The following is a 12,112-nucleotide window of genomic DNA, read 5'->3' on the forward strand; positions in this document are numbered from 1 at the left end:
TTCCTGAAGGTGCTGAATCTCACTGGGATATATTTCCTGAATGTGCTGACTCTCATTGGGAGACAGTTCCTGAAGGTGCTGACTCTCATGGAATACATTTCCTGAATGTGCTGACTCTCACTGGGATAACGTTCCTGAAGGAGCTGACTCTCATTGGGATACAGTTCCTGAAGGTGCTGACTTTCACTGGGATACAGTTCCTGAAGGTGCTGACTCTCACTGGGACACAGTTCCTGAAGGTGCTGACTCTCACTGGGATACAGTTCCTGAAGGTGCTGACTTTCACTGGGATACAGTTCCTGAAGGTGCTGACTCTCACTGGGACACAGTTCCTGAAGGTGCTGACTCTCACTGGGTTACAGTTCCTGAAGTTGCTGACTTTCACTGGGATACAGTTCCTGAAGGTGCTGACTCTCACTGGGACACAGTTCCTGAAGGTGCTGATACTCACTGGGACACAGTTCCTGAAGGTGCTGACAATAACTGGGATACAGTTCATGAAGGTGCTGACTCTCACTGGGGCACAGTTCTTGAAGGTGCTGACTCTCACTGGGATACTGTTCCAGAAGGTGCTGACACTCACTGGGATATAGTTCCTGAAGGTGCTGACTCTCACTGGGATACAGTTCCTGAAGGTGCTGACTCTCACTGGGATACAGTTCCTGAAGGTGCTGACTCTCACAGGGATACAGTTCCTGAAGGTGCTGACACTCACTGGGATACAGTTCCTGAAGGTGATGACTCTCACTGGGATACATTTCCAGCAGGTGCTGACTCTCACTGGGATACAGTTCCTGAAGGTGCTGACACTCACTGGGATACAGTTCCTGAAGGTGCTGACTCTCACAGGGATACAGTTCCTGAAGGTGCTGATACTCACTGGGATAACGTTCCTGAAGGTGCTGACTCTCATTGGGATACAGTTCCAGAAGGTGCTGACTCTCACTGGGATACAGTTCCTGAAGTTGCTGACACTCACTGGGATACAGTTCCTGAAGGTGCTGACTCTCACTGGGATACAGTTCCTGAAGGTGTTGACACTCACTGGGATACAGTTCCTGAAGGTGCTGACTCTCACTGGGATACAGTTCCTGAAGGTGCTGACTTTCACTGGGATACAGTTCCTGAAGGTGCTGAGACTCACTGGGACACAGTTCCTGAAAGTGCTGACTCTCACTGGGATACAGTTCCTGAAGGTGCTGACTCTCACTGGGATACAGTTCCTGAAGGTGCTGACACTCACTGGGATACAGTTCCTGAAGGTGCTGACTCTCACTGGGATACAGTTCCTTAAGGTGCTGACTCTCACTGGGATACATTTCCTGAAGGTGCTGACTCTCACTGGGGGACAGTTCCTGAAGGTGCTGACTTTCACTGGGATACAGTTCCTGACGGTGCTGACTCTCACTGGGATACAGTTCCTGAAGGTGCTGACTCTCACTGGGATACAGTTCCTGAAGGTGCTCACTCTCACTGGGATACATTTCCTGAAGGTGCTGACTCTCACTGGGATACCGTTCCTGAAGGTGCTGACTTTCACTGGGATACAGTTCCTGAAGGTGCTGATACTCACTGGTATAACGTTCCTGAAGGTGCTGACTCTCACTGGATACAGTTCCTGAAGGTGCTGACTCTCACTGGGATACAGTTCCTGAAGTTACTCTTGATGTGGCTGTCTGGATCTTGAGTGTGTGTGTTGTGTTCAACTGAAGTTCTGATCAATGTCTTCATGAACTGTTACACCTTTCTAAAAGCTGTGAGCATATTGAACCCATCAATTCCACCGCTTTGTCGGTGACAGAGCAATTCATGAAACTGTTAAAAAAGCATATGGGATCTTTGCCTTTATAGATAGAAGAAAGGAGTGCAAACACTGGGAAGTTATGCTAATATCTGTAGTTTGCCCTCAGCTGGAGTATTGTGTCCAATGTTCGGCAGCACACTTTGGGAAGGATGTCAAGGTCTTGGAGCAGGTGTGGAGGCGAATGTCCAGAAGGGTCCCACGGATGAGGGACTTCTGTTATGTGAAGGGATTAGAGAAGTTGGGTTATTGTCCTTAGAGTGGAGAACTTAAGGGAGGTTTAAGAGAGGTGTTCAAAGGTGTTTTGATAGTGTCAATCAGGAGAAACTATTTCCACTGTCAGAGGGTCAGTACTGAGGGAGGGCTGCACTGTCGGAGGGTGAGTACTGAGGGAATGCTGCACTGTCGGAGGGTCCATACTGAGGGAGTGCTGCACTTTCGGAGGGTAGTACTCAGGGAGTGCTGCATTGTTGGAGAGTCAATACTGAGGGAGTGCTGCACTGTCAGAGGGTCAGTACTGAGGGAGTGCTGCTGCACTTTTGGAGGATCAGTACTGAGGGAGCGCTGCACTGTCGGAGGGTCAGTACTGAGGGAGTGCTGCACTGTCGGAGGGTCCGTACTGAGGGAGTGCTGCACTGTCAGAGGGTCAGTACTGAGGGAGGGCTGCACTGTCAGAGGGTCAGTACTGAGGGAGGGCTGCACTGTCGGAGGGTGAGTACTGAGGGAATGCTGCACTGTCGGAGGGTCCATACTGAGGGAGTGCTGCACTTTCGGAGGGTAGTACTGAGGGAGTGCTGCATTGTTGGAGAGTCAATACTGAGGGAGTGCTGCACTGTCAGAGGGTCAGTACTGAGGGAGTGCTGCTGCACTTTTGGAGGATCAGTACTGAGGGAGCGCTGCACTGTTGGAGGGTCAGTACTGAGGGAATCCTGCACTTTCGGAGGGTCAGTACTGAGGGAGTGCAGCATTGTCGGAGAGTCAGTACTGAGGGAGTGCTGCATTGTCGGAGAGTCAGTACTGAGGGAGTGATGCGTTGTTGGAGAGTCAGTACTGAGGGAGTGCTGCATTGTCAGAGAGTCAGTACTGAGGGAGTGCTGCATTGTCAGAGAGTCAGTACTGAGGGAGTGCTGCGTTGTTGGAGAGTCAGTCCTGAGGGAGTGCTGCATTGTCGGAGAGTCAATACTGAGGGAGTGCTGCTTTGTCAGAGAGTCAGTGCTGAGGGAGTGCTGCGTTGTTGGAGAGTCAGTCCTGAGGGATTGCTGCATTGTCGGAGAGTCAATACTGAGGGAGTGCTGCTTTGTCAGAGAGTCAGTACTGAGGGAGTGCTGAATTGTCAGAGAGTCAGTACTGAGGGAGTGCTGCATTGTCAGAGAGTCAGTACTGAGGGAGTGCTGCATTGTCAGAGAGTCAGTACTGAGGGAGTGCTGCATTGTCAGAGAGTCAGTACTGAGGGAGTGCTGCGTTGTTGGAGAGTCAGTCCTGAGGGAGTGCTGCATTGTCGGAGAGTCAATACTGAGGGAGTGCTGCTTTGTCAGAGAGTCAGTGCTGAGGGAGTGCTGCGTTGTTGGAGAGTCAGTCCTGAGGGAGTGCTGCATTGTCGGAGAGTCAATACTGAGGGAGTGCTGCTTTGTCAGAGAGTCAGTGCTGAGGGAGTGCTGCACTGTTGGAGCTGGGGTGTTCTTCCTGGTGTCCTTAATTGACATTACTAAAAAGTAGATAACCTGGTGATGGTCATGTTGCTGTTCGTGGGATCTTGCTGTACACAAATCAGTTGTCACGTTTCCCAATGTTACAGCAGTGACTACAGTTCAAAAGTACCTCATTGATTGTAAAACACTTTCGGATATCTTGAGCTTGTGAAATTCGCTGTGGAAATGCAAGTCTTTGTTTCTTTTGACCTCATGAGTTCCAGCACAACCATTTTATCTCCTGCAGAAATGTTTTACAGAAATACCCTTAATCCTCAAAGATAATCACCACTGATAAAGTTTTCCATGCTGATCTTCCACTGCTGCCCTTGTCCTATAGAATGCTCCATCTCTGTCCGCTGACCTTGTGCCCCTGGGATCAGGAATGGGAAATCTGCGAAGGTTCTTTGTCCTGATCACTATTCAGTGATTTCTATTGGAAAGTGCAGGATGGTGGATTCGGGTTGGATGTCCCCCCCATGTGCAAATTCCCCACCGAACATTATTGCCTCAGCTGAAACATGAAGCTTGCCAACTCTGGGAGCAGCCAATCACCGAGCATGAAACTGACCCCAACAGGAAAAGTCCAGTTAAATGGTTTCGACTCAATTCTCTCCGCTGACTGGTGTGGAAGAGAACAGGTCTACTACAACGTGCTACAACAATGAGTGAAATAAATGTTCCATCGAGGATGCAGTGATTTTCATCAAAGTAAAATCTGCTGAAAGTGCAACTCAGAGCCAAGTATTAAAGTTTGCTTACTGTGCTGTGCCATCTCAGACTATTAGTAACAAACAGTAAACTATTATTGTTCCTTTTAATCAAATATTTGAGGGTGACGAATAGAAGAACAACACCGATGGGAACTGGATTCATCGCTCATTCATCACTTAATGATGCACCGTGCAAAATATTTCCCAATATCTATTGAAAATATGTTCTGCCAAAAATGATAGACTTGGATCTAGATACAACTCCTCATTGTGTCTCCTGGAGATATTCCCATGAATTATTTTGAAGTGCAACAATTGTTGCCATCCAGACAAACAGGCAGCTAGTTAGCACACAGCAAGCTCCCACAAACAGCCGAGATGAATGATCGCTTAAATCTGTTTGTTGGTGTTGGGTGATGAAGGAATGTTGGCGAGAACACCATGGGAATGCCTTGCTCTTCACACTCTTCACACAAAGCGTGTTCAACGTCTGGAATACATTTCCACGTCAAGGAGAGGAGGCAATAATTCTGGAATCATTTAAAAAGTGTTAATATTACAATTGGTGTGGAGTGAAATGTTCAGATAGTTCTAGATGGATGAATTAAGATGGACCGAATCGTTTCCCTCATCTGTAATTGTTTTCCGATCAAGGGATCTTTATATAATATAAAAACAAGAAATGCTGGAACCACTCAGCAGGTCTGGCAGCATCTGTGGAAAGAGAAGCAAAGTTAACGTTTCGGGTCAGTGACCCTTCATCGGAACTGACAAATATTAGAAAAGTCACAGGTTATAAGCAAGTGAGGTGGGGGTGGGGCAAGAGATAACAAAGGAGAAGGTGTAGATTGGACCGGGCCACATAGCTGACCAAAAGGTCACGGAGCAAAGGCAAACAATATGTTAATGGTGTGTTGAAAGACAAAGCATTAGTGCAGATTAGGTGTGAATATACTGAATATTGAACAGCAAGTGCAAACCTGAAAAAAAATAGTGGGTAAGCAAACTGAACAAACTAAGATGAAATGAAATAAATGCAAAAAAAAAAAGATTGTAAAAAAATTTTTTAAAAAGGAAGAAAAAATGACTAAAAATGAAAGTAAAACGGGGGGCTGTCATGCTCTGAAATTATTGAACTCAATGTTCAGTCCGGCAGGCTGTAGTGTGCCTAATCAGTAAATGAGATGCTGTTCCTCGAGCTTTCGTTGATGTTCACTGGAACACTGCAGCAATCCCAGGACAGAGATGTGAGCATGAGAGCAGGGGGGAGTGTTGAAATGGCAAGCAACCGGAAGCTCAGGGTCCTGCTTGCGGACTGAGCGGAGATGTTCCGCAAAGCGGTCACCCAGTCTGCGCTTGGTCTCCCCAATGTAGAGGAGACCACATTGTGAGCAGCGAATACAGTATACTACATTGAAAGAAGTACAAGTAAATCACTGCTTCACCTGAAAGGAGTGTTTGGGGCCTGAGATAGTGAGGAGAGAGGAGGTAAATGGGTAGGTATTACACCTCCTGCGATTGCAGGGGAAGGTGCCCTGGGACGGGGACGAGGTGGTGGGGGTAATGGAGGAGTGGACCAGGGTATCGTGGTGGGAACGATCCCTTCGGAATGCTGACAGGGGAAGGGATCTTTATAGTTGGCCTGAACTATCAGAATAGGCAGGTGGACCCTTGATCTCAACCAAAAGACAACATCTGACAGCGCAAAACTCCCTCAGTACTGACCCTCCGACAGTGCAGCACTCCCTCAGTACTGACCCTCCGACAGTGCAGCACTCCCTCAGTGCTGACCCTCCGACAGTGCAGCACTCTTTCAGTGCTGACCCTCCGACAGTGCAGCAGCCCCTCAGTGCTGACCCTCCGACAGTGCAGCACTCCCTCAGTACTGACCCTCCGACAGTGCAGCACTCCCTCAGTACTGACTCTCTGACAGTGCAGTACTCCCTCAGTACTGACCCTCCGACAGTGCAGCACTCCCTCAGTACTGACCCTCCGACAGTGCAGCACTCCCTCAGTACTGACCCTCCGACAGTGCAGCACTCCCTCAGTACTGACTCTCTGACAGTGCAGCACTCCCTCAGTACTGACTCTCTGACAGTGCAGCACTCCCTCAGTACTGACCCTCCGACAGTGCAGCACTCCCTCAGTACTGACTCTCTGACAGTGCAGCACTCCCTCAGTACTGACTCTCTGACAGTGCAGCACTCCCTCAGTACTGACCCTCCGACAGTGCAGCACTCCCTCAGTACTGACTCTCTGACAGTGCAGCACTCCCTCAGTACTGACCCTCCAACAGTGCAGCACTCCTTCAGTACTGACCCTCTAACAGTGCAGCACTCCCTCAGTACTGTGTTGGAGTTGCAATCAGGATTATGAGCTTAAGGTTTGCTGTGAATGGTAATACATCCCTCTGACCCAAAGGTTAGAGAGCTTCGAACTGAGACAAGGCTGGACTAAAGAATGGAAGATGAATGTTTTTCAAAGATTGATCGGACAATAAATTGTTGCATTCTTACATATTGGGGGGTTCAGATTGTGACATATTAATCCAGAGAAAAAAGCTAGGGGAGATTATAGATCACTTTTGATGACCTTCCACTCTCTGTCTGATTCCAATTCCAAGGTCAGATGGATTCACGGCATAAACTATCCCTAATCCAGCTGCTGAGGGGACTGATAAATATTACACTAGTGGATTAAGTGCCTGCCCTTTGCAGTTCTCACTGGGAAACCTTAATGGGACAGTGTACAGGGAGTTTTATCCTGTATCCAGTCCGTGCTGTACTTGCCCTGGGAGTGTTTGATGGGACAGTGTAGCAGCAGCTCCTATAAGAGGGAAAAACCTACTTGACCTCGTCCTTACCATTGTCCCTGTCGCAGATGCATCTGTTGATGACAGTATTGGTAGGAGTGGCCACTGCACAGTCCTTGTGGAGATGAAGTCCCGTCTTCACATTGAGGATACCCACCATTGTGTTGTGTGGCACTACCACTGTGCTAAATGGGGCAGGTTTCAAACAGATCTAGCAACTTAAAACTGGGCATCCATGAGGCGCTGTGGGGCATCAGCAGCAACAGAACTGTATTCAACCACAAGAAGAGTGCAGGAGGGCATGCCAGGAGCAGCAGCATGCATAAGCAAATATGTGGTATCAGCCTGGAGAAGCTACTACTAGCATGCCAAACAGCATAGGCAGCATGCGATAGACAGGGCTAAGCGATCCCACAACCAACGGATCAGATCTAAGCTCTGCAGTCCTGCCACATCAATGGTGGTGGACAATTAAACAACTGGCAGGAGGAGGAGACTCCACAAATATCCCCATCCTCAACATCAGTGCAAATTATAAGGTTGAAGCATTTGCATCTATCTTCAGCCAGAAGTGCTGAGTGGATGATCTATCTCGGCCACCTCCTGAGGAGGTCCCCAGCATCCTTACCTTCCGCGAGCGGAGCGGATCTGTGAGGAGAACGCCGAGAGCGGAGCCGATAAATTGAGCCCGAGGATTGAGACCCAGTCACTTACTTTCCGGGAGCGGAGCGGATCTGTGAGGAGAACGCCGAGAGCGGAGCCGATAAATTGAGCTCGAAGATCGAGGCCCAGTCACTTACCTTCCGGGAGCGGAGCGGACCTGTAGGGAGAACGCCGAGAGCGGAGCTGATAAATTGAGCCCGAGGATCGAGGCCCAGTCACTTACTTTCCGGGAGTGGAGCGGAGAGCAGTCCAGGCGTGCCGGAGTTTGAAAACAAAGTGAACAGTGACATCACAGGAAAGCTACATGGTGATTGGTTGTTGAGTAACTGCTGATAGGGAATAACTCTAAATAGCTGGGTAAGTAACTAAAAGTAAAGAGAAAGGTCTACAGTTTTATAATATAGTTGGTAGTTTCTTTGGGGGGAATCAAGGTCCCTAGTGTAAATAATCTAATTTTTGGGTAATTTAAAGGGATAAATTAAGGGTAAGTCATGGCAGGGCAGCTCGGCAGCGTGGAGTGCTCCTCCTGTGCAATGTGGGAAGTCAGGGACACTTCCAGTGTTCAGGGTGAACGCATGTGCAGGAAGTGTCTCCAGCTGCAGCTACTCGAAATCCACGTTTCAGATCTGGAGTGGTGGCTGGAGACACTGTGGAGCATCCGTGAGGCTGAGATAATCGTGGATAGCACGTACAGGGAGGTGGTCACACCGCAGGTAAAGACTGCTCAGGCAGAAAGGGAATTGGTGACCGCCAGGCAGAGTAGAAGTACTAGGCAGGTAGTACAGGAGTCCCCTGGGTCCATCTTCCTCTCTAACAGATTTTCCACTTTGGATACTTTTGGGGGTGATAGTTTCTCAGGGGAATGCAGCAAGAGCCAAGTCTGTGGCACCATGAGTGGCTCAGCTGCACAGGAGGGAAGGAAAAAGGAGTGGAAGAGCTATAGTGAAAGGGGATTCTATTGTAAGGGGTGCAGATAGGCGCTTCTGTAGCTGCAAACGTGACTCCAGGATGATATGTTGCCTCCCTGGTGCTAGGGTCAAGGATGCCACGAAGCGGCTGCAGGACATTCTGAAGGAGGAGGGTGAACAGTCAGAGGTCGTGGTACACATTGGTACAAAGGATAAAGGTGGAAAGAGGGATGAGGTCCTGCAACAAGAATTTAGGGAGCTAGGTAGCAGATTAAAAAGCAGGACCTCTAAGGTTGTAATCTCTGGATTACTCCCAGTGCCACGTACTAGTGAGTTTAGAAATAGGAGGATAGAGCAGATGAATGTGTGGCTGAGGAGATGGTGCAGGAGGGAGGGTTTTAGTTTCCTGGATCACTAGGTCTGTTTCTGGCAAAGGTGGGACCTGTACAAGTTGGACGGGTTGCACCTGAACCGGAACAGGACCAACATCATTGCAGGGAGGTTTGCTAGTGCTGTTGGGGGGTGGGGGGGGTGGTTAAACTAATTTGGCAGTGGGATGGGATACAGAGTGGAGGTAGAGTAGGGGGAGATGCACAGTCAAATATAGAAGAGAAACTGAGACAGTCCGGAAGACAGAGCAAATATAGACCTGTTAAGGCACAAGCGAATAATGCAAGGCTGGATTGCATCCATTTTAATGCAAGGAGTCTTTCTAGTAAGGCAGATGAATTAAGGGTGATGGTTAACACATGGGATTATGATATTATTGCTATCACAGAGACATGGTTGAGGGGGGGGGGGGGGGGGGGGGCAGGACCGGAAGCTCAATATCTAGACAGATACATGAATGGGCAGGAAGCAAAGAGATACAGACCCTTAGAAAATAGGCGACATGTTTAGATAGAGGATCTGGATCGGCGCAGGCTTGGAGGGCCGAAGGGCCTGTTCCTGTTCTGTTCTTTGTATATTCCAGGGTATAGAATCTACAGGCGAGACAGGGGAGGGTGTAAAAGAGGAGGTGGCATTGCACTGTTGCTCAAGGAGTCAATTACTGCAGTAAGGAGGGATGATAGCTTAGAAAGTTCCTCAAATGAGGCCATATGGGTAGAACGTAAAAACAGAAAGGGGGCAATCACTTGGCTGGGAGAGTACTACAGTCCTCCAAACAGTCAGGGAGAGATAGAGGAGCCGATATGCAGGCAAATCTCAGAGAGGTGTAAAAATAATAGGGTAATAATAGTAGAGGATTTCAACTTCTCCAGTATCAACTGGGATAGTCTTAGTGCAAAAGGCTTAAAGGGGGCAGAATTCTTAAAGTGCATATAGGAGAGCTTTTTGAGCCAGTGCGTATAAAGTCCTACAAGAGAAGGGGCAGTACTGGACCTAATCCTAGGGAATGAAGCCTGACAAGTGGTAGAAGTGTCAGTGGGGGAGCATTTCAGGGATAGTGACCATAACTCTGCAGGATTTAAGGTATTTATGGAAAAGGACAAAGATGGTCTGGAAATAAAGGTACTGAATTGGGGGAAGGCCAATTTCAATATGAAAGAACAGAATCTGGCCAAACTGGGAGCAGCTACTTGTAGGAATGTTTACATCAGACCAGTGGGAGTCATTCAAAAAGGAAATAGTGAGAGTTCAGAGCCAACATGTACCTGTTAAGATGAAGGGTAGGGCCAACAAGTCCAGGGAACCCTGGATGTCAAGGGGTATAGAGGATTGGATCAGGGAAAAAAAGGAGGCTTATGGCAGATTCAGAGCACTGAAAACAGCTGAGGCCCTAGAGGAGTATAGATAGAGTAGGGGGGGGGGGGGGGGTGGTGGCGGTACTTAAAAAAGTAATTAGGAGAGCGAAGAGGGGACATGAAAAAACACTGGCGGGCAAGATAAAGGAAAATCCTAAGGCGTTTTATAACTTTATTAAGGGTAAGAGGATAACCAGGGAAAGAGGAGGGCCCATTAGGGACCAAAGTGGCAATCTGTGTGTGGAGCCGGAGGACATAGGTGAGGTTTTAAATTCTTACTTTTCATCTGTGTTCACTATGGAGAAGGACGATGTAGGTGTCGAGATTAGGGAGGGATTTGTGATATACTTGAACATATTAGCATTGAAAGGGAGGAAGTATTAGCTGATTTAGTGGGCTTGAAAGTAGATAAATCCCAGGCCCAGATGAGATGTATCCCAGGCTGTTATGTGAGGTAAGGGAGGAGATAGCAGGGGCTCTGACACAAATTTTCAAATCCTCTGTGGCCACAGGAGAGGTGCCAGAGGACTGGAGTGAATGTGGTACCATTATTCAAGAAGGGTATCAAGGATAAACCAGGTAATTACAGGCTAACATGACTCCCACTGGTCTAACATCAGTGGTTGAGAAACTATTGGAAAAAATTCTGAGGGACAGGATTAATCTCCATTTGGAGAGGCAGGGATTAATCAGAAATAGTCAGCATGGCTTTGTTAGGGGGAGATCGTGTCTAACTAACTTGATTGAATTTTTCGAGGCAGTGACTAGATGTGTAGATGAGGGTAAAGCAGTTGATGTAGTCTACATGGAATTCAGTAAGGCTTTTGATAGGTCCCGCATGGGAGATTGGTTAAGAAGGGAAGAGCCCATGGGATCTAGGGCAATTTGACAAATTGGATCCAGGCAATTTGGCAAATTGGATCCAAAATTGGCTTAGCGACAGAAGGCAGAGGGTAATGGTCGAGAGCTGTTTTTGCGATTGGAAGCCTGTGACCAGTGGTGTACCACAGGGATCGGTGCTGGGACCCTTGCTGTTTATAGTGTACATTAATGATTTAGATGTGAATGTAGGTGGTATTATCAGTAAGTTCGCAGATGACATTAAAATTGGTGGTGTCGTAAATAGTGAGGAGGAAATCCTTAGATTACAGGACAATATAGATGGGCTGGTAAGATGGGTGGAGCAGTGGCAAATGGAATTTAATCCTGAGAAGTGTGAGTTGATGCATTTTGGGAGGACTAACAAGGCAAGGGAATATGCAATGGATGGTAGGACCCGAGGAAGTACAGAAGGTCAGAGAGTCCTTGGTGTACTTGTCCATAGATCACTGAAGGCAGCAGCACAGGTAGATAAGGTGGTTAGGAAGGCATATGGGACACGTCTTTATTAGCCGAGGCATAGAATATAAGAGCAGGGAGGTTATGATGGAACTGTATAAAACGCTAGTTAGGCCATAGCTGGAGTACTGTGTACAGTTCTGGTCACCACACTATAGGAAGGATGTGATTGCACTGGAGAGGGTGCAGAGGAGATTCACCAGGATGTTGCCTGGGCTGGAGCATTTCAGCTATGAAGAGAGACTGGATAGGCTAGGGTTGTTTTCCTTGGAACAGAGAAGGCTGAGGGGGGACATGATTGAGGTATACAAAATTATGAGGTGCAGAGATAGGATAGATAGGAAGAAACTTTTTCCCTTAGCGGAGGGATCAATAACCAGGGGGCATAGATTTAAGGTAAGGGGCAGGAGGATTAGAAGTGAGTTGAGGAAAATTTTTTTACTC

This window comes from Heterodontus francisci, chromosome 25, assembly GCF_036365525.1.
Source record: "Heterodontus francisci isolate sHetFra1 chromosome 25, sHetFra1.hap1, whole genome shotgun sequence".
Taxonomy (NCBI): Eukaryota; Metazoa; Chordata; class Chondrichthyes; order Heterodontiformes; family Heterodontidae; genus Heterodontus; species Heterodontus francisci.